The sequence below is a fragment of the Felis catus genome, chromosome C2, assembly GCF_018350175.1.
Source record: "Felis catus isolate Fca126 chromosome C2, F.catus_Fca126_mat1.0, whole genome shotgun sequence".
Taxonomy (NCBI): domain Eukaryota; kingdom Metazoa; phylum Chordata; class Mammalia; order Carnivora; family Felidae; genus Felis; species Felis catus.
Window position 1 is genome coordinate 156,491,891 of NC_058376.1, and position 24,927 is coordinate 156,516,817.

The window sequence follows — 24,927 nt, forward strand, 5'->3', positions numbered from 1 at the left end:
GGGCTGGGATTCACCTGCTGAAGCGTCCTGCCGAATTCTGCCGCAGGAGTCCCTGCCCTCAGTTGCTTCCTCTTCCCGGTTCGCCCCCCGTCCGGTGTCCTAGCATCGGCCTCCCACGGTGGGCGAAGGCGGGTTTGCGTTCTTCACGCGTGCAGTGATAAAGATCCGTGTTGTAACTCGAGCCCCGTGGCGCCGGACGGTTTACCAGTCCCTTCCGCCTTCGCGTCCTGGTCAGACGTGCCCACGGCGTGCCTGCCCCCGAGCTGGACCCGGTAGCAGGGAGGATCGGTCCTGAAAACGCTCAGACCGAAGTAACACAGGTACGTAAGGAGGACGAACAAGTGGTTGGTACTCAAAGGAACACATGCTTGGCCCCAGGACAATGCGCTAGGACGCAGACGCTGAAAGACTACTTTGTAAGGTAAAAACTGGGATTTGGGGTCCCTGGGTGCTCAGTTGGTTGAGCGGCTGACTCTTGACTTCTGCTCAGGTCATGATCTCACCGGTGGGGGAGATCAAGCTGGCTCTGTGCTTGGGATGCTCTCTCCCTTTCTTTCTGCTCCTTCCCAGGTCGCATGCTCTCTCTCAAGTGAACAAACACCAAAAACAAAACAAAACAAAACAAAATCCACGGGGATTTGAACCCACACCTGATTCGCTACAGGCATCATTTTTCAGCTCATAGAATTTTTGAAGTCTAGGGAAAAGATGTGTCCTCTCCTTGTTCCTCCCCAGATGTCAACTATAAGGCTATTATTTATTAGTGAGTAATTCCTTTACGAATAAAACTTTGCTTTCAAAATACAAATACTCTAGAGTGTTAAATGCAGTGAGGCCTGACAACCATTCACATGTGAGTGTAAATTAATTTACTTAGTCACTTCTCTTCTAACAGCTATATGGTAGCCTAAGGAGTGGAACTTCACATGTCTGGGTTGTAGGGGACCTTTTAAAGCCTGATTATTGCTGAGAATGGAGGGGAGGGGCCAGGAGGCCCCCGCAGGAGCTACTCACTGACTTTCTCAGGAGCCCCACCACTTATGTGTTTAGAGTAGTCAATTGGCTACTGCTGTCTAATCCTAATGACACTTCAAAGTTGGTCTATTTTCAGATGCATCTTGGCTTGTCCCAATCTGGGGAGATGGCGTGCTCTGAAGGTTTGGTACAGCTGATTAGAAAACCATTTGGACTTTTCATGCAAAGTTAAATGTCCACCTCTCCCGTAACACACAATTCTGCTTCTAGATGTATATCCAAAAGAAATAAAACTTATGTCCACACACAAAAAAACTTGTACACAAAAATTTCATAGCAGCTTTATCCACAACCATTACAAGTTGGAAGCAACCCAAACGTCATCAACAGATGAACAGAAACCCAGACCGCATTGTGGTCACACAATGGAGTACTATTTAGCAATCAGAGGAATGAAATACTGGTACACTCAGTAATGTGGTGACTGAGGGAAAGAAGGCTTCCACAGAGCTCGAACTCACAAACGTTCGACGCGGGGCTCGAACTCACAAACCGTGAGATCGTGACCCGAGCCGAAGTCAGACGCTCAACCGACTGAGCCACCCGGGCGCCCCGCTCAAGTATTTGTCCAGACCTTAACAGCAAATACGGAACATTCCCACTCGTCAGAAGCTCCTTTGTGTTCCTACCCTGTCAAAGGCACCCACAGTATTTACTGTCACCACAGACCAGTTTTGCCCCTCTTGAGCTTTGTTTGAATGGAATCATAAAGTACAAACAGGTCTTCGTTCAGTCAGAAGTAGGAAGCCGTCACAACTTTGAGGCCCGAGGGCAGGAGGGGAGGTGGAGGGGTTAGCAAAACCCAGCAAGGGCCGTTGCCACGAAAGAGGCTTCCCGAAGGGGACGTTAGCCGTAGGTAGCAGAACAAAATCCCTGCCACTTGTCTGGTAGGAAGGGCGTGGGGCAGAAAATACCCCAACATCTCTGTCCTCCGCCCTTCGGATTTCTCCTGATGCCTCCTGTTGGCTGAGCCATTTGATAGGTGGAGGGGAAAGGAACACAGGTACCAGCGTCCTTAGAGGTCATGGTCTCAGGGTGCAGACTTGGCCAGAGGAGGGTGGAAAACGGAGCTGGAGACACAGTCGGAAAACAACCAGTAGGTCTATCTAGTTTTTTCATTCATTGGGATGAAGACAATGCAGAATAAAACAGAAGTGCTATCAGTTTCTGTATGTGAATTCATTCATATTCTCACCCGAAGATACACTGTAGTATTAGCCACCATCCGTGGTTATTTTCGTGTAAGTGCTGTTTCACATAAAAGGCAAGTGAGAGAAGCAGACAATGATGAACTGTGGATGCTACAGTCCCCACTTCCGTAACTGGTCATGGGCCCTTATTTGACGATCATTGCAATGTTCCCCCATTCGAGTCTATGAGCCTCTTGGCCTGCATGACTGTTTTCTTTTAACCGGTGAGCGGGACCCACACTTTGATTCGTACTAGAGGATCTTTATGTGTTTATTCATTATTTTATTCATTGGCCTTGGTTTCTCATGGACTGTTGTCATTGGACATGGGAGCTGTCTGGGATCTGGACAGTCTTTCATGCCATATTATGTAGCAGCAACACAATCTCCCCTTGGTAGTCAGGACCAATCACCAGCCAGTAGGGTGACCTTCTTCTGTGCCGGTTGGAGAGCAATCTTTGCTTCCAAGTTACTGGCACATGCCTGAGTGTTTACTGGTGGAAATATTTCTCCTTTGCCCACCCAAACCTCCCGAGTCACGAATCTAAATGTCGTGAGGATGCTATGCAAAACCTTGGCAGGTGGATTATTACATATAATGCATGGGAGGTCATTGCCACTTCCACTCCTTGGTTTTTAGATGGCGTCTTCTGTCTGTAAGAGAAATGGCCCCACGTATCGGCTGGTGGTTTAAGACATATGCTGTATCTGGGCAAATGCCCTCCTCTCTCAAGGTGTTGTCACCAGCTAGTGACCTCACGTTTCTATGAAGCCACCCGCTTCTGAGTAGTGAGGCATATAGTAAAAACAGATGTGGCTGGGGTAAGAGGCACCTGACAGCTAGAGAACGGGTCCAATTCTCAAGGTGTCAGCCTGATTATTAAGGAAACCCTCTCCATTGAATGCCCCTGGGTGGGGGGGGGGCGGTTAGTCTACATCTATATTCACAGGCTGCCAATTCCAGTAGGTCCATACGGCTATCCTTGTTACTGGCCTTTCAGTCTTGAACTTTTCAGGTCTTTGACCAACTATTTTAGGTACTATCCATAAATCAGTGTGGATTCATGAGTAAGGCCACCGGTCATGGAAACCAAAGTTTCACCCATTGGGAGGATTTTCTTTTGCTTTCTTTTTTTTTTTTTTCATTGTGGTAAAATATACTTAACACAAAATGTACCACTTTAATCATCGTCAGCGTGTGCTCTGTGATATTAAGTACATTCGTGTTGTGGTGCAACCCTCACCGCCATCCATCTCCAGAAAATCTTCAGCATCCCCAACTGAAACTTCACACCCATTGAACAACAAATCCCATTTCCTCAGCACCCCCAGCCCTGGCAACCACTCTTGTACTTTTGGTCTCTCTAGATTTGACTGTTCCAGGTACCCCACGTAAACGGAATCGTACAATGTCTGTCCTGTGTCACTACTGATCTTTAGTGCTGGACCAGAGTGGGGAAGGTTAGTGCCATGCTGTGGACACTCAAGGGTAAAGCAGGCCCAAGGCTTTTCGTCCTCTGTGAAGTGAAACTCCACATGAGTCCACAGGTGTGGGCTGGGGTGGAGGAGGCAGAACAGTAAAACCAAGTGCCGTGGAAATCCGAGCCACCGGCTCATCAATTTACTTGTCCCTTCCAGGCCCCCTGATGTATATACCATTTCCATTTGAGAGTGGGATTCTGCTATCCATTTCACAATAGCTCATTCATAAGACCAGCTAAGGTCTCACACTCACGTGATACCTGTGGCCAAGGAGCCCGATTGCAGGATACAAAGTGCGTATCAGATGGAGAGTAGTTGATTCAACTCTGACACTCTAGGGGTCTCCATTGCCCTTCTGCTAGCTGGTGTGCCCAAGCACCGTAAGGCATCCGTATCTCAAAGTATTGTGCCTTTTGTGACATGAGGCCAAGGTGGCAAGGCAGTTTGTACTGAAACCTGGTTGCTACAGAGTTCCCTCTTGCTATGAACTGCTTTCAAAACTGTAAGCCTTATGGGTTTACACACAGTAACTGGTCCCAAAACCTTTGTAACTTTTTGTTCATGCTGGCAGTACACACGTATCGATTTATCCCTAAATACAGCTCGGAGATAACACAATGAAAATCTCCTACTATCCTCGCTAGGTGAAAGCAAATGGCTTCTGATTGTGTTTGCTGATGGAATTAAAAATAAACCACTTACTTGGTTAATAACCCCCTAACAGGTGCCCAAGCCTGTATTGATTTATTCTAGTAAGGACAGTATTCCTAGAAGAGCACGTATCAACACCTAATTCTTTTGAAGATAAGCCACTAACATTTCCCAAGGTCTTCTGGCTTCTGCTGCGGCAAACAGGAAAGAAACACCGAATGACCGAACGTCCCGGTTCCTTCCTCTTGCTTGTCACTGTTGTCCCAGTATGCCATCCAATTTCGTATTTGACCCGGGTGTTTCATTTTCTGAAGAAATAGCATCAAGAGTAGACTCAACATAAGCCAGAATGATCGTCCTCGGTCTTGCACTTCGGGTTTGTGAATGTTCTCATCTAATAGTGTGTGAGATGCATGTACCGTTCGGCTTGAAAAGTGATTAAGCGTGAAAGCTAACCAGTGGCCCATCTCATTTTCCCCGGCCTTTTTCTGATGCCATGTCACCAGCTTCTCCCTTTCAAGGACAGTATGCAGAACGATCAGTTACATCATCGAGTGCGCTCAGACACGAGTGGCTAGCGACAGCTTACTCCTTATGGTCTGTGGTCGTGGCGGGAAAAGTATTCAAAGCTCCCGCCAGCCACCAGTCAGTTTAAGATGCATGAGGCCACCAGTCAGCAGGTCAGTGGGGAAAGTGGGACATTCTAGTTTAGGTTTATGTGTAATATGTGCAGAAAATGAAGGCTGAGGAATTCAGGCCTGGAGCACTTCGTGTGTAGTTTAAATAGTCTTGCTACTCAGAATGATCATTTATTGTATGGTGCAAATCTACAACTACTTAGTCATTTATTTTATTTTTGGTAACTATTTTGCAATAAATCCTTTTGGTGGCAATGAATTTTAAGAAGGAAACGCATATTTAATGAAAAGTACTGGATTTCCCTTTCTCAAGATAGTTAGTAATGAACACGTAGGTTACCCAAAATATTTGTCAATATTTACCAACCATCATGGACCTGAGAAATATCACGGACAACATGAAAATCAGAACACGTGAATCTGCTAAGGAAGCATCGGCAATCGTTTCAAAAGTTCGAAGACAACATTTTAACAGGTAAAACACCCATTCACATATCACTCTATGAAACATGACTTTTCTATTCAAATGACTTTTCTTTTAAATTAATTTCTTTCATTTTATTTCAAGTTTTCTTGTGCACATATGTTGATTCCATCGATGCCTAAATGATGCCCGTTTCACATGGTGTTACCAGATACTTTAAATAGAAAATAAGTCTACTCCAATAATGGTCCAATTGTTTTCACCAACTGTATGCATGAAATCAGAATAAATTTTTTGGAAGCTCAGTTCTGTAAAAAGATAACATTTGACATTATTTAAAGGCTATCATAAATTGTTTTATTTTTTTCTGGTGATTATATAAATACCAATAAATAATATCCACACTAAATTAAGAAACCTCTGGATGTTTCTAGAATTCTTGAATACACTATGATGCCCATATAATCCATAATTTCAAACAAGCCGTGGTATCCTGTAGACCTGGGGAATTTGCTTGGATTATTTGTTTATTATTGAGTATATTTGACATATAACATTGTATACATTTAAGGTGTACAAAATGTCATTTTGATACATTTATATCTTGTAATATCATAGCCTTTGTTCTATATTATCACATTCCATAATCAGGGTACAGTATTGTTGTCCATATTCTTTAAACAGTGCATTCCATCACTGTGGATACATTTATATCTTGTAATATCATAGCCTTTGTTCTATATTATCACATTCCGTAATCAGGGTACAGTATTGTTGTCCATATTCTTTAAACAGTGCATTCCATCACTGTGGATACATTTATATCTTGTAATATCATAGCCTTTGTTCTATATTATCACATTCCGTAATCATGGTGCAGTATTGTTGTCCATATTCTTTAAACAGTGCATATTCCATCACTGTGGCTTACTCACTACTTGTTGAAGTTTGTGCCCTTAAACAACATCAATCTTCTTTCCACCCCCAACTTATATCATTTATTCGATGTTTCCTCCCTCTGTCAAATCTCTTCTTTTGGATTTCCTTTTTTTTTTTTTTTTTTTTTTTTTTAATTTGAGAGAGAGAGAGAGCACGCATGCTTGCGAACATGATCCGGGGTGGGGGCCGTGGGGGGCAGGGGAGAGAGAGAGAGAAGGAGAGAGAATCCTAAGCAGGCTCCACACTCAGTGTGGAGTCCAACAAGGGGCTGGATCCTGCGACCCTGGGATCATGACCTAAGCCAAAATCAAGAGTTGGGTGACCACCCAACTGAACCACCCAGGTGCCCCTTTCGGATTTCCTACTTTTAATCTCCTGGGATCATTCTTTTATTTTATTATTTTTTCTCCCTAAAGTTATGAGGATGGCTGAACACATGATCCCCAACACTAGACAGGTAAGATTGACAGAAGGTTTTTTTTTTTTAATGTTTATTTGTTTTTGAGAGAGAGAGCAAGCACGTGAGCGAGCGAGGGAGGGGCAGAGAGAGAGACACAGGAGGTCTGAGGCAGGCTCCGAGCTGGCAGAAGAGAGCCCGAGGGAGCAGGGCTCGAAATCATGAACCATGAGATCATGACCTGAGCCAAAGTCTGGTGCGTAACTGACTGAGCCACCCAGGCATCCCAGTAGTGGCTTAATAGTCACTTACACTCACAGCGTAGGGGAGAAGGACCCTGCATGCCATGGAGGGTCATTTGGGAACAAAGTGAACAAGTAGGAGCTAAGGGACATAGGCTTTGAGGCAACAAGAAGGTCAGGTGTTCTCTGATCCTCTGGGAGGATGTGATTGTCCTGTTTGAATAATTTCCTCAGGCTGGTGGGGAACTGGAACTCTCCACTACTCAGAGAAAAGCAGACACTATGCCTGGTCCCCACGGTAAGGAGGGCTGTTTGGCTAAGGGACGTTGTCCATGGGATCACAATGGGGACGAGGACTCGAGGCTAGCCGTGTGAGAGCCTCCTGCTTTTACCAGATGCCATGACCACGGGGAACTGTTTACGGGCTGAGTTTCTCATCCTTGTTTGTTAAATGGGGATAATACTATCAATGCCCTTTGGTCCTCGCTTTGATGGAATAAGAGGTCCAGCGTGCTGTGAATGCAGTGAAGGAACTGGCTGAGCAACAGGTCTGTGGTTCATTCCCTTCACGACTTGGGAGAGACACCAGGAAAGGAAGAAGGTGACCCAGTCAGATACCTCTATAAGCATTTAATGACAGACCTCCCAGCAAACAATCTAATGATATTGCTGGCGGGGAAGTCTCGCCCTTGCTTTTGGAAGGATGTACTTGGTTGTCTAGGATTGCTGATGGTAAATAAACCTTTAGTCTATGGCTCCACGGGGCACGGGTGCCTGGAGGTGTCACGTAAGTTACGTAACCATCTAAATAGAAAATGGAGATGTGTCATGACTTAGATGGCTCCTTATGTGTCAGTGTTATCACAGCACACATCCCTTGATGGCTTCACGTGTTGAAAGGTAGACAATGCAGGACCACCAGATATCTGAGGAAAACGTGTAATATGATAGAGACCTAACTAAGGAAACGAGGAAGAAGAAGAAGAAGAAGAAGAAGAAGAAGAAGAAGAAGAAGGAGGAGGAGGAAGAGGTGGAAGAGGTGGAAGAGGAAGAGGAGGAGGAGGAGGAGGAGGAGGAAGTGGAGGAGGAGGAGGAGGACGAGGAGGAGGAGGAAGTGGAGGAGGAGGAGGAGGAGGAGGAGGAAGAGGAGGAGAAGGAGGAGGAAGTGGAGGAGGAGGAGGAGGAGGAGGAGGAGGAGGAGGAGGAGGAGGAGGAAGAGGTGGAAGAGGAAGAGGAAGAGGAGGAGGAGGAGGAAGTGGAGGAGGAGGAGGAGGAGGAGGAGGAAGAGGTGGAAGAGGAAGAGGAAGAGGAGGAGGAGGACGAGGAGGAGGAGGAAGTGGAGGAGGAGGAGGAGGAGGAGGAGGAGGAGGAGGAGGAAGAGGAAGAGGAAGAGGAGGAGGACAAGGAGGAGGAGGAAGTGGAGGAGGAGGAGGAGGAGGAAGAGGAGGAGGAGGAGGAAGAGGAGGAGGAGGAGGAGGAGGAGGAGGAGCAGGAGGAGGAGGAGAAGGAGGAGGAGGAGAAGGAGGAGGAGGAGAAGGAGAAGAAGAAAAACCCAGAAAAGACAGAAACAATGCAGGGAAAAGGAAACTTCAACACAATAACCTTACTGCCCTCGTGAAGATAAGACTCAGACTCTGGAGGCTGCTTCAGATTCTGTGTCTCCCTCTCTCTCTCTGCCCTTCCCCCACTCACGCTCTGTCTATATCTCCAAAACAAATAAACTAGAAAGAAAGAAAGAAAAAGAAAGAAAGAAAGAAAGAAAGAAAGAAAGAAAGAAAGAAAGAAAGAAAGGAAGGAAGAAAGAAAGTGTTCTACCCTGCTGAAAAGAAAACCATCAGCCCCAAATGGCATCCCTTAAGTCACCAAATCTGAACCTAATACCTAATTGCAGTTTCAACCTCCCCCAAATGTAGTCTTAATTGGTCAGTCAGGAATTTTCTGATCAGCATCTATGAGGAATCTATCACAGATGCCTTCTCCACCCACTCAAAACAAGATGAGGTAATCTACCTAATAAGACCCTTGTCCTTTCCCCTAAGGAAAGGTGACCTTGCCTCAAACAACCCTTTCTTTTCCTTTGCTAATAACTTCGTGCCCCACCCTCCTTCCTATAAAAACCTTCTAGGTGGGATGCTGCCGGTCTAGTTCGTGAATCATTCATGAATCATTTAATAAAGTCAGTTAGATCTTTATATATTTACTCGGCTAGATTGCTTTTACAACCATCCCCCTCCCAAAAAGGAATATTTAGAGACCACTGTAAGATCAGAAACGGAAAACTCAGTAGATGGTCTTGAAGATAAAGCTGAGAAATCTCCGAGTGAGGATAGTGAAAAGACAAAGAGATAGTGAATAGGGGAGAAAAAATAACATCCAGAATGCTCTCTGCCTGCACCCCGCCTTGACCTTTCCATGTGGTCCCCTGAGGCACGGCCACGTACTTACTTCGGGACCTGCAAGCAATAAACTTCTCTCTGGCTTTACTTAACACATGTTAATTTCACAAAGTCACAAGTGTCTGTGGAAAGTCCAAAGTCCACCCAAAAGTTTCTGAACTTTTCTGAGACACCTGGGTTTTGAATCCCTGCCCCTGCTGCTGATTTACAGAAAGTGGCTGTCACTTTATTTCCAGCCTAGTGTCCATTCAAATGTGGAATTCATGTTGGAGTACCTTTTTCTTTATTTTTGCCCAAACTATTCACTTAAAGCTTTACCTACAAAACAGCCCTTTTAATCAAAGGATTTAGAAAAGAGAGAGGATATTTTTGCATAAATGCAAACCACTTAAAACGGAGTATTAGATTTCCCTATTTTTAGCAGTCCTACTGGACACTGTGCAATATTCTGCGGCCACCTTCTGCTCGTCTCTCCCCCTCTTCTCTTGTCAGGTCTCCTCGTCCCCTAGTTTCCCATAATCACATATAAACACAGCACTTGTAAACATTCCGTGCTACTTAAATTTGTACACGAGAAATGGAATGAGCTTAGACCCTCCCTGAGAGTCCATTGTTTACATTCAAAATATTTTGCTTTGGTTAAGGTATTTCAGAGTTCAGGCATTCAAAAAGATGTCTGGCTATGCTCCAATCCCTAGAAAATCCATAGACTATACTGTCCAACTTGTTTTCTCGGTTGTAGAGAGAGAAAGTTGGTTTTCTGTCTAAAATCTGACCAAGGACTCTAATGGCCTGGATCATTAAGTAGGATCTCTTGGAATAACCACTGAAGGTTCAAAAATTGAGTTAGCATACCTGGCCTCATCTATATTTTGTTATGTCCAGATTTCTCCTGGTCATATGGAGTCAGAAGGTCAAACACTGATCATAGTTTTCTTAACAGTGAAGTAATGAATAATGATCAGCCTTAACGTCTCACTTCGGTACTGGAAATTCACTTCTCAATGTTATTTGTGCACTAAGAAGTAATTGCCTTTTACTGATCACCTATGATAACCAGGCACTTTAATAATATAGATTATCTCTAATCCTTGCAACAACCATAGACAGGTTGCAGATGAGAAGATGGAGCTTTTTTTCTACGTAGGTTATGCAAATTGCCCAAGGTCATACAGCTAGCTTGGCAAAAGTGGGATCTGAACACAACTGTATTCGATTCCGAAATCCCCACTCTTACCTGCGTACCATGTTGCCTCTTGTATACCCTGTAAACATTTCTTCCTATTAAATTAGGGTTAAGTTCTAGAAAGGCAGACTCTAATGTTGACACTCTGTGTCCAGGTATGAGAAAGAAACCATAAGTAACCTCTTGAACACCTTCTGACTGCACACCTTAGGTCACTGTATTATGGTTCTATGTTTATAGGTCTATCCCTTCCTCTGGAGAGTAAGTTTCCAGGGGTCTTGCCATTCTGTGTATTGCTAATGTCTACTACAGTACCTATTCCAGTGCCTGGCACATAATGGGCACTCAATAAATGTCTGATGAAAGAATGAATGAGATACTGTCCATGGTATTGGGGACCCTGCGTTTCCCACAGCCCACCTGGATGAACACCTGCTCATCTTTCTTGAATCAGTACCATCATCTCGTCTGTAGAGTCCTCTTTGTAACTTGGTCCAGTCCCTCCACCCAAGACTCTCTCCCTTGTGCTTACACCATAGCCTGAACAGTTGTCTCTTACTAATTATGGCTTTTTAATGCAACCATTGTCCGGCAGATCCCTCTCTCCCACTAGTCTGAATATCCTTGAGGACAGAGACCATGTTTTTCTGTGTTGTTAACTCTGCTGCCTTGGGAAGTACCTGGTTCTATGAAGTACCTATGTCTGATGAATTAATCATATACCCCAATCTGTTGAGTTTAACTCATCAGAGGATCCCAAGAAGAGAGCATGACAAGGGTCACGTTAATGCTCTGAGTAGAATAGGGAACTTGTCAAGGGATTGCACAGGTTTCTCCTTATCATCTTTTTTTTAGGGCAATGACCATGTCCTTTTATGTTTTCCTATAGCTGGTAGCTAGTACAGTGCCTAGCACACAGTAGGCATTTAATTAAGCTTTGATAAATGGAAGGAGGAATGAATGAGCGTAAAAGCAAAACATACCAGCCAATGTCGAATTTCAAACCTGATGGATCTGAAGCAGCCTCACAAATCATCTGCCACCAGCCTGAAGCCACATAACCCCCAAATCACTGCACAATGTAGCATTTACATGCAGGCCGCCTTTGGGGCTATGGAGGTTGTGGGCTGGTCCTGAGTAAACACAGGCTGCACTGAAGAACCATTGTGGGCACTGGTAGTTCTTTCAAGTTCCTCTGGGGTCTGAAGTTGATTTGCAGCTGGAGGCAAGTCCCTGCCAAGCCCTCCCCACCCCGACATTTTTGGCAATTGAATTATTAACTAAAAGAAAATCATCCAGGGTGTAGCCGTTAGCAGTGGGCTGCCGATGCTAGGGAATTTTTATTTTGTTTACTCAGAGTGTTTGCACCTAATCTAATGAAAAGTAGGAATGAGCCCACAGAAAGCAATTCAGAAGCCCTGGCCCCAGAGGAAGACAGTCTTTGGACTTGGCAGGAAGGCCATTCCAGGCGGCCAAGGAGGCGGCTGCAGGGCTACCCCTCAGGGTGAGACTTGTTCCCAGGGGAGTATTACCCACAGGTTGCTGCTGTGCCGGGTTTCAGGGATCCTGGGAGGGCTCCAGAGCTCCAATCTCCTAAATATCTCCGGGAGTCCCTGGTTTGAATCCTGCAGCTTTCACGGAAGACTGATCCTATTGAGATGCACATGCCACTGAGAGGGACAACTCGGGAAAGGAGTCAGCAGAACTGAGTTTAAGTTTGACTTTTGCAACTTCATATCCATACTGGAGACATCACTTTACATCTTCCGTCTCAGTTTGTTTGCTTATAAAATAGACATGATAAGGCCACCTGACGTACAGGGTTTTTAGATCGGGTTACTTGGTAAATCAAAAAACTTTCTACAGATAAAATGATTATCCATAATAATTTCTAATAATACGTGGTACTTTAGCACATTGCCTTGCTCTGCAAACTACTTGAGGGCAAAGGCTGTGTGACTTCCTTTACACCTGCAGCTTCTAGCTCAGTACATGGCACAGAAGGTGCCCAATAAAGGGTAGGAGAGCTGAGCAAGGACAAATTTGTGGTAGCAGGAAGGCTAAATATACTCCAATCTCCTATCATGTCTGACATCAAGAACCTCACTTCCTTAAAGATCACAGAGGAACTGCTGAACCACACCCTCTTGCTCTGGGAAAGCAGGGCATCTCTTGGTCAAATTTCCAGTGTGGCCCTCAGCCATTAAACAAGACGACTGCTATTCTGGGGGCCATTCATTCATCCTAGACCTCCTCCAGACAGTCCACGTGTTATCAATAGACTCTTTTGGAAACACTGGTATGCCTGTACTTGTTGAGCTGTGCACCCAAACCTTTGTTTCCACAAGAATGGTCATCAAGTACATGGAACATGGGGACAAGCCAGGAAAAAACTTGGTCTAATGATGTGACATGTTAAACATCTCGCATCTTAGCCCATATGTTGATTCTGCGTCTTACCGAAGTGTAGCAAAGGCATGGATATTTTAACATTTGCTTCAAAAAACAGTGTGACCGAAGGGCCCAAGATGCCTAGCCATCAGAAGGCTGGATTCCCCTCTTAGTCTGCCATCAACTTGCTGGGTTAATTATTCCGTTGCCCTGCATTTGTTGTTCAGTGAACCCCAGCAAGGGAGAGATGGGTGGGTCCAGTGGCCTCTTTCCTCATGCGTGGTGGTTCTTTGTGTTTGGAGTGCCTCCTGTTGGCCAGGCTGGAGCCTCTATCCCCACACTCCCAAAGTTGTCAGATTGTGGGACCAAATGTTGGCCCTGCTGGAAAGAGCTGGCATGGAGTTGTCTTGGTCCTGTCACACAAGGCTGTCTGGAAGGGCGAGGAGACTTCAACAAGAGGACAGAGGTTTGTGTAAGCTGTCCAAGAGCTGAGAAAAGAGCTATGAGCGATCCCCAAAGAGAGAGGCCTCCACAGGAACATGGGAGCCAAAACAGGAGGAGAGAAGACGATGCCAAGCAAGACTGTGTATTTGATCAAGTGTCTAGTGCCACTTTCTGAAACAAAACTATTTGTAAATTTAAGTGTGGTGGGACCGTTACCTTAAAGTGGAAAACAAATCATGGACCCACAGGGAGTTGAGAGACAGGGACAATTATCTGCATTAAATAATGTTCAGAGGAACAGTGGGAGGTAAAAACAAACATGTGCTTTTATCGTAATCCATATATTTCTTTTGTTCAACATACCAACTCATCTTCTTTCAATATTTGTTGTTCATCTGAGGCTTCAGTCTGAAGATGTGTGTCAAGCTATGTGCAAATATTATCTCATTTTAATATCATGTAACAGAAGCTAAAACCACTCATTGCCGAGTTAGCAAATCAACAATAACTAAGTCATCCACAAATGACAGTACAGATACATTAATAGGAAAATAACACAAGATGGTTTTCCAGGCACGTAACTAGAATTGACTTGGACCCACATAGGGAGTCAGCAAAAGGAGAGGGATTAATTTTGTGTCTCTCTTACTTTCTACAGTGGGTAGCAGAGTGCCGAACAGAGAAACAAAAGGGTTCTGCCCCTCGGTAGTACTATGACCACGAGCAAATTAATGAGCTTCTATTCACTCACTCACTCACTCACTCACTCACTCACTCACTCATCCAATGAACAAGTGATAGGAAAACAAGAAGTCAAGAAGCAGTCTCAAGGAACATTCTAGTTGGAGGAGGTTGACTGCCAAAGTCTAGGAATGAAGCTGGATTGGGATTAAGAGGGGACAGCCACAGCGTGGGAGATGCTGCATGGGTACGTAGCCCCAGCAGACATTGACTTAATGCCAGACTAAACCCTGCAGAAAAAGATCCCTGCTCTGAGAAGGTTTGCATTATTTACATCTTAGATCGCTAGTCACGCCCTGTTTGCCTTCTATGCCATCCATGAAAAGGTGGCCAAGCTTGCTTTAATTTATCAGAAAGGGTAGGAAAACCTTTGGGAGAATAACTAGAAGCCCACTGTTTTCCATTATATTATATTTTAAGACAGCACATTTTCCTGTCTGCTGACTTTTAAGAGGGCCCTGCAAAATAGTCTGTGTATGAAGGAATGGGCAGATAAAAGAATTGTTCTGTAGCTATTTGGACTTGGTTTTTAAGGAACTTCACCTTCATTCATATGAAAAAACAAAACAATTCTTAACTTCAGCTTCCAGGTCCCACAAAAATGCACAATGTTTGCTTACAAAGCAAAAGGGAAAAACAGATGGAAAGAATGACTCAGTATTCAGAGCAAAAGATTCTGTTATCAGTGAACAGATTATACGGATTGATTAGCTGGTGATATTGACCAAATTACTGAGGAAAAAATGGAGGAGGAGGAGGATGTTTTGAAATGCTACAGAGAAAAAGTTACTGTAAACACAGTATGTTAGGGGCGCTTGGCTATTGTAGTGGGTGGGGCATGAGGCTCTTGGTCTCAAGGCTGTAAGGTGGAGCCCCACGTTGGGGGCACACATTACTTAAAAAATAAAATCTTAAAAAACATAAACACAGTATGTTAAGTATAGTCCCCAAATGCCAAAGAAGTTGTCTGGAAAAGTGACGCTCCCTTACCTAAAGGTTTTCTGTTCTTACTACAAAATGCCCTTTCCACCAGCATAGCTACTCATTTTTCAAATGTTTAATTATGCAACTCAAAACAAATTCATTCACCTTATAACACAATGAAAATGTTATATAAAATCCGAGGTACCCTTTGACTACTAATCATGTCAAAAGGCAAACCCTTACGACCCTCCCTGTCCATCATTCTGAGTTTGGTGGGTATTATTCAGAAAAGAATGAGGAAGATCTGTATGTTTTAATATGGAAGCCTGTGCCATACTTGTTGAGAAAACAAAGGCATTTACTGAGTACAGTTATGATATCACTCATGTAATAAAATGTACTCAATACCAATACCACCTATGCATATTTATCTATAGCATATCTATCTATCTATCTATCTATCTATCTATCTATCTATCTATCTATCTATCTGTATTTATAGCTATGATATCTACCTCTATCTCTGGGACATAAACAGGAAATGTTTAAGGGAGTTTTCACTTCTGGTAATGGTGAAATAAGTTAGATTAGTCTCTTTCTGAAGCGCAAGAACAGTTTAAAAACTTGCATAAAATTTGGTAATGGCTACTCAAAGGCATCACACAGCTAATAACATAGCAAATAATTCAATTGACTAAATAAATTAACTGGGGAGAAGGAACAACTCTTTTCTTTTTTTAATGTTTATTTTGAGAGAGAGAGAGAGAGAGAGGCAGAGCATGAGCAGGGGAGGGGCAGAGAGAGAGGGAGACACAGAATCCGAAGCAGGCTCCAGGCTCTGACCAGTCAGCACAGAGCCTGATGCGGGGCTCGAACTCACAAACTGAGAGATCACGACCCAAGCCGAAGTTGGACGCTTAACCGACTGAACCACCCAGGCCCCCAAGGAACAACTCGTTCTTGCAGAAGAATGTCAATAATAAGTGTAAAAGGAGTGAGGGAGGAGAAAAACCACCATCACAGTTAGAACACCACAGTCACACTAGCCGCAAGAATATCTGCCCATAAATACTATAATTAGTTGGCAAACGTTTCAGGAGAAAAACAATATTTGCATATCTTCAAAGTATGTCTCCACAAGATATGTATTAACTGCAAAGGGAAATGTCACTATACAGTGGAGAAGCCTGGCCAACACCACCCGCACCAAATGATCAGCTTTAACGTCACCTCAGTAAGACTTAGTTTAAAAAAATTTTTTTAAAGAGAGCATGAGCAGGGGAGGGGCAGAGAGAGAGGGGCACAGAATCTAAGGCAGGTTCCAGGCTCTGAGCTGTCAGCACAGATCCCAACGCGGAGCTTGAACCCAGGAACCACGAGATCGTGACCTAAGCCAAAGTCAGATGCTTAAACGACTGGGTGCCCCTAACGTCACCCCAATAAGACTTATTGACATGAACTCTCTTCTGCCATGCACTGAGGAGGAACCACAGGCTTTGTTGTATTCTTCCCCAAAATCTACAACTTCAACAGAATCACGAGAAAGTATCAGACAAACACAAATTGAGGAATGTTCCCAAAAATACCTGATCAGTACTCTTCAAAAAGTATGAAGGTCATGAAAGACTGGAGATGACTGAGGAACTGTCACAATTTGGAGGACACCGATAAGGCAGGTCAAGGAAATGCAACGTGAGGTCCTGGATTTGATGCTGGAACAGAAAAAGGACATCGGTGAAAAACCGGTGAAATCTGAATAAAGCTGCAGTTCAGTTAATAGTAAGGTAGCAGCGGTAATTTCTTAGTTTAGATAATTGCCCCCTGGTTGTGTAAGACGTCAGCGTTAAAGGGAAAGATGCAACAACTCTGTCCTATCTTTGCAACCCTTCAGAAGTCTAAAAATCATTTTAAAAAATGTAAAGTCACTAAAAAATGTGAAGAGTCAGCTGTGAGAGAAAAAAAAAGTAAAAAAGATTTTGAAAATACAACACATAGCTGTTGGAATTTGCAAAAACCCAAATAGATGGGTTGAATAACAGACTGGACACGGCCAAAGAATCATTAGAGAACCGAAGGTCAAGCTGAGAATATCTCTTGGGACACAGCACAGTGAGATAAAAGATGGAAAATATGGGGGGGGGGGGGGGAGATCAATCTTGTGTTGCCTCATATGGCGAACAGACCCAGAAGTCCCACGGTGTGTCTAATAGAATCCTAGGAAGAGACAATGGAGGGTGACATCAGTGAGTGGTGGAATAGGAGTTTCTACCTCTTTCTCCCAACATAAACATTGGCCATCAGCCATGGATGAGAGTGCAGAAGTCCAGCACCGTTGGAGGAAAAAATACATATTTGGGATTAGATGCGCTGGAGAGGGTAAGAGGAACAGCTTCAGTTCACCTGTGTCGCCCACATCTCTCCTACGGGGGCACAGCTCAGTGCAAGAGAAAACTTCCCAGCGGGTGATTTCTCCCATGGGAGAGAGTGAGAGCGTGTGAGCGGCTGTGGAGAGGCCGCTCCTTTCCTGCTCCGTCCAGAATCCCGAGGCCTGCTCTACAGCTCGGGTCGCCGGGGGACAAAGAGGCTGGCAGAACGGCAGGCGGGACACTCCACGGCACAGAACCCACTGGCTGCCTTGCGGACTCCGCTGGGGAGGCCGCCCACACGTTGCTGGGGATGACTCACTTGTGGATCCCCCCACCTGGGCCGTAGGTATCCTCCCGACCCTACCCCCACTCCACATACCGCCCCCCTCCAGACCAGCACCCCACGGCTTCCTCCCTATGTGCACCCCCAGGGGCGGTCAGTGCGAGCCTTCGAGAATGGCTAGCGAAAGCCAGGCTGGCCAGATCACTTTTGCATTCGGTGAGGGAAGCTTGATGACCCTTAGCGCTTTGCCACTTTGCTAGAATTGATGTGCTAACACTAATAGTGAGGATTTTCACACCTGTGTGTATAAGTGAGCCTGCCTTCTGCTTAGTGGCTACTGTTTTGCTGTCTATGTGGGTCTAACTTTCGTGACAAGATTCTTCCAAACTCACAACATAAGTTAGTGTTCTATGGTTTCTGGGCTCTGGAATATTTTATATAAGATAGCATTTTTCTCTTCCCTGGAGTTTTTTGCAAAACCTGTCTGTAACATCATTTGATACATTTGGGAAGTTTCCTAGATTTTTCCATTTCTCACGTGGTTAGTTGCCTTTTTATGTTTTCTACATTTCCTTTACTTTTTTTTTTTGAAGTTTACAATTTATTTTTGAAATTTGCAAGTTTAGAGAAAAATGACTATTTTCATCTGAGGTTTCAAATTTATTAGTGCAAAATTATTCCTGGTATTATCTATCGTTTTTCTCATAAAATGCCTGTAATGTTTTTACGTGCACTTTCTCCCTTAAAAAAATTTTTTTTTATGTTTATTTAGTTTTGAGAGAGAGAGAGACTGAGTGCAAGTGGGTGAGGGGCAGAGAGAGAGGGAGACACAGAGTCCCAAGCAGGCTCCAGGCTCTGAGCTGTCAGTACAGAGCCCGACGCAGGGCTCGAACTCCCGGACCGCGAAATCATGACCTGAGCTGAAGTCGCATGCCCAACCAACTGAGTCACCCAGGCACCCCCACCTCCCTTTTTGACTTGATCAATATTATCAGGAGTTAACTATTTTACTAATTTTCTCAAAAAAAACCACATTCTGGTTCTCTTCAACTCTATTTTTCTCCCTGTGATGAATTTCTGACTTTTTTTTTTAATTAAGAGACTTTAATATTTTAGAGCTCTTTTGTTTACAGAAAAATTGAGCAGATGGCACAGAGTTCACATATATTTTCTTTTCTTTTTTTTTTTTAACGTTTATTTATTTTTGGGACAGAGAGAGACAGAGCATGAACGGGGGAGGGGCAGAGAGAGAGGGAGACACAGAATCGGAAACAGGCTCCAGGCTCTGAGCCATCAGCCCAGAGCCCGACGCGGGGCTCGAACTCACGGACCGCGAGATCGTAACCTGGCTGAAGTCAGATGCTTAACCGACTGCCCCACCCAGGCGCCCCATATTTTCTATTTCCTGCCCAACCCCACCCCACCCCAGGCCATTCCCTCACAATTTCCCCTATTCTGAACATCTTGCATTACTGTGGTAATTTGTTACCACCGATGAACTAACACATTATGATTAACTAAAGTCTATAGGTTACATTAGGGTTTAGTCTTTTTTTTTTTTTTTTTTTTTTCCAATTGGGGTATGGTTGACACACAAGTTACATTAGTTTCAGATGTGCGACACGGTGATTGGGCAAGTCTATACTTTATGCTGTGCTCACCGTGAGTGTGGCCACCCTCTGTCACCACACAATGCTGTGTTCCCTATACTGTAACCTTCCCTGCCATGACCTACTCATTCTATAATTGGAAGCCTGTACCTCCCATTCCCTTTCACTTATTTTGCCCATCCCCCCATCCTCCCCCCTGGCAACCACCTATTTGCTCTCTTTATTTACGTGTCTGTTTCTGCTCTTTGGCTGGTTTATTTTGTTTAGATTCACATATAAGTGAGACCGTTTGGTATTTGTCTTTCTGTGTCTGACTTACATCACTTAGCATAATAAAGGTGTCTCTCTTTGTACTGTGTAGTTCTAAGGGTTTGACAAACGGATGACATCTGTCCACCATCACAGTACCGTACGGAATCATTTCACTGCACTAAAAATCCCCTGTGCTCCCCCGCACTCCTGACAACCATTGATCTTTTAACTGTCTTTACTCTTTTGCGTTTCCCAGAATGTTATGTATTTGAAGTCTTATAGTATGTAAGCTGTCAGATTGGTTTCTTGCACTTACCAATAGACAGTAAAGATTCTTTGATGTCTCCTCATGGTTTGACAGGTCATTTGTTGTTATGCTAATAATATCCCGTTGAAGAGATGTAACACGGTACCATTCATTCATCTACTGAAGTATATCTTCATTGCTTCCAAGTTTGGGCAATAATGAATAATTATGCAGGTTTTTGTGTGAACATACACTTTTGACTCGTTTTGGTAAATACCAAAGAGTAGAATTGCTGGGTCATATGGTAAGAGTATGTTTAGTTTTATAAGAAACTGCTAACCTGGGGTCGCCAGGCTCAGTCGGTTAAGTGTCCGACTTCAGCTCAGGTCATGATCTCACGGTTCATGAGTTCAGGCCCCGCTTCGGGCTTGGTGCAGACAGCTCAGGGCCTGGAGCCCACTTCGGATTCTGGGTCTCCCTCTCTCTCTCTGCCCCTCCCCTGCTCATGCTCTATCTCTCAAAAATAAACAAAAAACAAACAAACAAACAAACAAAAAACCCTGCTAACCTGTCTTCGAAGTGGCTTTACCACTTTACGTTCCCAACAGTTCCTGTTGCTCTGCATCCCCATTAGCCTTTAACCATTCTACTAGATATAGTGGTATTTCATTGTTGTTTTAATTTGCAATTCCTGTACGGCATATGATGTTGAGCGTCTTTTCATAAGCTTATTTGCCTTCTGCATGTAGTCTCTGGTGAAGTGTCTGTTCAGATCTTTTGCACATTTTTAAATTGGATTGTTTTCTTACTGAATTTTAAAAGTTCTTTGTATATTTTGGTTACAAGTTCTTTATCAGATGTGTTTTTTTGCAAATATATTCTCCTAACCTGTGATTTGTCCTTTGTCGTCTTAAACTTCCTTCATTTTTACTAGTTTTTCTTCAACATAATTTTTCTTTAAGTTTTATTTAAGTAATTTCTACACCCAACATGGGGCTCAAACTCGTGACCCCGAGATCAAGAGTCACATGCTCTTCTGACAGAGTCATCCAGGAGCCCCTCTTCAATGTACTTTAGGTTTGTGTATTTTTTCTAGTTTCTTCTGCTTTGTTTTAGTTGTTTTGTTTTTTACTTAATGATTTAATGATAATAACATTTCCTCTACCTACTGCATCGGCTGATACCCACAAATATGCATCCATATTACTTCATTTTGTTTAGTTCTAAATATTTTTATTTCAAGTTTTATTTCATCCCTCAACCATGATTGATTCAAATCTGCCTGTTAGGTCTTCAATTTATGGTTATGTTTTGTCATTTGTCTAATTTTATTGTACCATGGTCAGTGAATAGAGTCAGTAGGGTTTTTTAAAGAATTTCAAACAACATCCTTGATGTCCCACTATGATTAATTTTGGGCAGGGATATCATGTTGCACAACTCTAAGGGTACTAATTATGTCCTAATTTATGTGACTAATGCCCTTTATGGTTGCATAGTATGGAGGCTTTGTAGCTCTCCATGGTGGCCCTTCCTGATTAAGGGAACATTTTGTGTATTTGAAAAAATGTGCATCTCAGTCACATTTGTCAATTTTTGTGATATGTAATTTAAAGCTCTGTTGTTAACGGAATAACATTGAGAGTCCAGAAATAAACCTATACATCTGTGGTCTGCTGATATTCAAAAGGGTGCCAAGACCATTCAATGGGGGAAAAGAACAGTCTTTTCAAGAAATGATGTTGGGATAACTGGATGTCAAGATGCAAAAGAATGAAGTTGGACCCTTACCTCAGGTCATGTGCAAAAATTAACTCAAAATAGATCAAAGATCCAAATGTAAAAGCTAAAAACTCTTAGAAGAAAACATAGAGATAAATCTTCATGACCTTGGATTTGACAAAAGATCCTTAAAATATGACACCAAAAGCACCTACAACAAAAGAAAACAGGACAGCTACCTTGATTAGAAATGAGCAGGGCTGCCTGTGGATTAAGCGTCTGTCTTGGGCTCAGGTCATGATCTCGCAGTCCGTGAGTTTGAGCCGCATGTTGGGCTCTGTGCTGACAGCTCAGAACCTAGAGCCTGCCTTGGATTCTGTGTCTCCCTCTCTCTGTGCCCCTCCTCTGCTTGTGCTCTGTCTCTCTCTGTCTGTCTGTCTGTCTCTCTCCCAAAAAGAAATAAACATTGAAAAAAAAAAAAAAGAAAGAAATGAGCAAAGGATATAAATAGACATTTCTCCAAGGGAGATATAAAAAACCAGTAAGTGCCAGTAAGCACTTGAAAAGATACTCGGCCATCATTAGTCATCAGGAAAATGTAAATTAAAACCACAGTGTAGGGGGCCTGGCAGGCTCAGTTGGAGCATGCAACACTTGAACTTGGGGTTGTGAGTTCAAGACTCATCTTGAAGAGTGAATTGTACTTACAATATTTTTTAAAAACTTAAGGGGCGCCTGGGTGGCTCAGTCGGTTAAGCGGCCGACTTCGGCTCAGGTCATGATCTCGCGGTCTGTGAGTTCGAGCCCCGTGTCGGGCTCTGTGCTGACAGCTCGGAGCCTGGAGCCTGTTTCAGATTCTGTGTCTCCCTCTCTCTCTGACCCTCCCCCGTTCATGCTGTCTCTCCCTGTCTCAAAAATAAATAAACGTTAAAAAAAGTTTTAAAACTTGAAAAAAAACCCCACAATGAAATATCACTTCACATCCACTAGGATGATTAGAATCAAAAGTGAGATAATAACAAGTGTTGGGGCATCTGGGTGGCTCAGCTGGTTGAGTGTCTGCCTCTTGAGTTTGGCTCAGGTCCTGATCCCAGGTCATAGGATTGAGCCCTGCACGTTCAGCATGGAGACTGCTTAACATTCTCTCTCTCTCCTTACCTCTTCCTCTCCCCCACATGCTCTCTCTCCCTCTCTCTCTCTCTCTAAAAAAAAAAAAAAAAGAAAGAAAAAGAAAAAAGAAAAAATAACAAGTGTTGACATGCTGTGGAGAAATTACGATCCTCATTCACTACAAGTAGAAATTAAAATGCGGCAGCCATGGGGCGCCTGGGTGGCGCAGTCGGTTAAGCGTCCGACTTCAGCCAGGTCACGATCTCGCGGTCCGTGAGTTCGAGCCCCGCGTCGGGCTCTGGGCTGATGGCTCAGAGCCTGGAGCCTGTTTCCGATTCTGTGTCTCCCTCTCTCTCTGCCCCTCCCCCATTCATGCTCTGTCTCTCTGTCCCAAAAATAAAAAAAAAATAAAAAAAAATATTAAAATGCGGCAGCCACTTTGCAAAACAAATGCTCCCCCAAATGCTTAACCATAGAGTTTGATCCATATGATCTAGCAATTTTACTCCTAGGCATATACCTAAGTCAGATGACAACATGTGTCCCTACAAAAACTTGTCCAAGAATGTCCATAGGAGCATTGCTCACAATAGCCAAAAGATGGAAACAACTGAAATGTCTGTCAATAGAGAAATGTATAAGCAAAAAGTGGTATGTCCATTCAGTGGAATATTATTTGGCCTTAAAAAATAATGAAGTACTGATATATGCTACAACTTGGACGAATCTTGAAAATGAGCCAAGTTAAAGAAGCCAGTCACAAAAAGCCCAATTATATACATAAATATAGCCATATAAACTTTTAGGATAGGGAAATCTGTATATTGCACAATGGAATATTATTTGGTTTTTAAAAAGAAGGAAATCCTGCCATTTATGACCACATAAATGAACCTGGAGGGCATAATGCTAATTGAAAGAAACCAGATGCAGAAAAACAAATACTGTATGATCTCACCTATATGTGGCATCTATCAGTGGTCAGATACATAAAGGCAGAGAATAGATGGTGGTTACCAGGCCTGGGGGTAGAAGCGAATGGAGAGATGTTGGTCAAGGGGCACAAAGTTTCAGTTATGCAAGATGAGTAAGTTCTGGAGAGCTAATGTGCAATAATGTGATTCTAGTTAACGGTAACATATTGTGTACTTAAACTTTGCTAGGAGGGAAGATCCTGCATGTTCTTAGCACACACACATACACACAAAGAAAAGGAAATGGTAACTCTGAGGCAATGACTGTGTTAATTTACTTGATTGTTATGATTACTTCACAATGTATACCTATATCAAATCAAATCATGAACTTGTACATCTTAAATATATATTATGTTTAATTATCAATTATACACCAATAAAGCAGGGGGAAAAGTAAATGGGATTCAAAGAGAAAAGTTCAGGATGCAGAGGGATAGTTCATACTGATACAAAGATAAATGACCAGGAATATGTTAGAGTAAGAATGTATATGAGCTGAGGCACCTGGGTGGCTCAGTCAGGTAAGTGTCTGACTCTTGATTTCGGCTCAGGTCATGATCTCATGGTTTGTGGCTCTGTGCTGACAGTGTGGAGCCTGCTTGGGATTCTCTCTCCCTCTCTCTCTCTCTCTCTCTTCCTCTGCCCCTCCTCCACTCATGCACACACACACTCTCTCTCAAAATAGACATAAAAAAAGCATGTGTATGAGCCAACAACATAGCTTTAAAAAAAACAGCTTTATTGAGATATAATTTACATAGCATGCATTTCACTAATTTAAACTGTGCAAGTCAGTGGTTTTTAGTATATTCACAGATACGTGCTACTATCACCACAGTTTTAGAACATTTTCCTCACCTCAAAAAGAAACCTCGTACCGTTTAGAAATCATCTCTGTACCCTGTCCACTTCTCCCCCAAGCCCTAAATGACAAATGCCATCTCTACGGATTCTCTCCCTTCCCACAGGGTTTCTGGTGTGGATCACTGAAGGTCACAGCTTTCCATTTCCAAACTGTTTTTGCAAAGTATTGTACTACTTGTCACATATGCTCACTGAAGTCTCTGTTCTGTTATCTCAGCAGCCAGCCAGGGGACAGAATGTATTTCCTTAAGTGCCTAAAGACAAAGAAAAGAAAAGAAAAGAAAAGAAAAGAAAAGAAAAGAAAAGAAAACAAAAGAAAAGAAAAGAAAAGAAAAGAAAAGAAAAAAACCTTCCTGGGTCTTTGCATATTGGCTCTGAGCTAGGATGCACCTTCGATGCTAAGCCAAGCTGATGAC

At 43.4% G+C, this 24,927-nt stretch overlaps 1 protein-coding gene across 3 annotated transcripts in view; it reads right to left on the reverse strand.

Moving 5' to 3' along the window:
- SUSD5 (sushi domain containing 5) overlaps positions 1-24,927 on the reverse strand; it is an 80,656-nt gene that overhangs the window by 51,469 nt on the left and 4,260 nt on the right. The window contains exons 2-3 of one of the 3 annotated variants that reach the window (XM_045037917.1): positions 23,629-23,692; positions 16,667-16,792 (exon numbers count right to left, since the gene is read on the reverse strand). The gene's annotated coding sequence lies outside the window, so the exon portion shown is untranslated. Of the gene's footprint in view, positions 1-14; positions 240-16,666; positions 16,793-23,628; positions 23,693-24,927 lie in introns of those variants that run through there. The other 2 variants (XM_019811014.3, XM_045037918.1) reach the window with 2 other exon arrangements.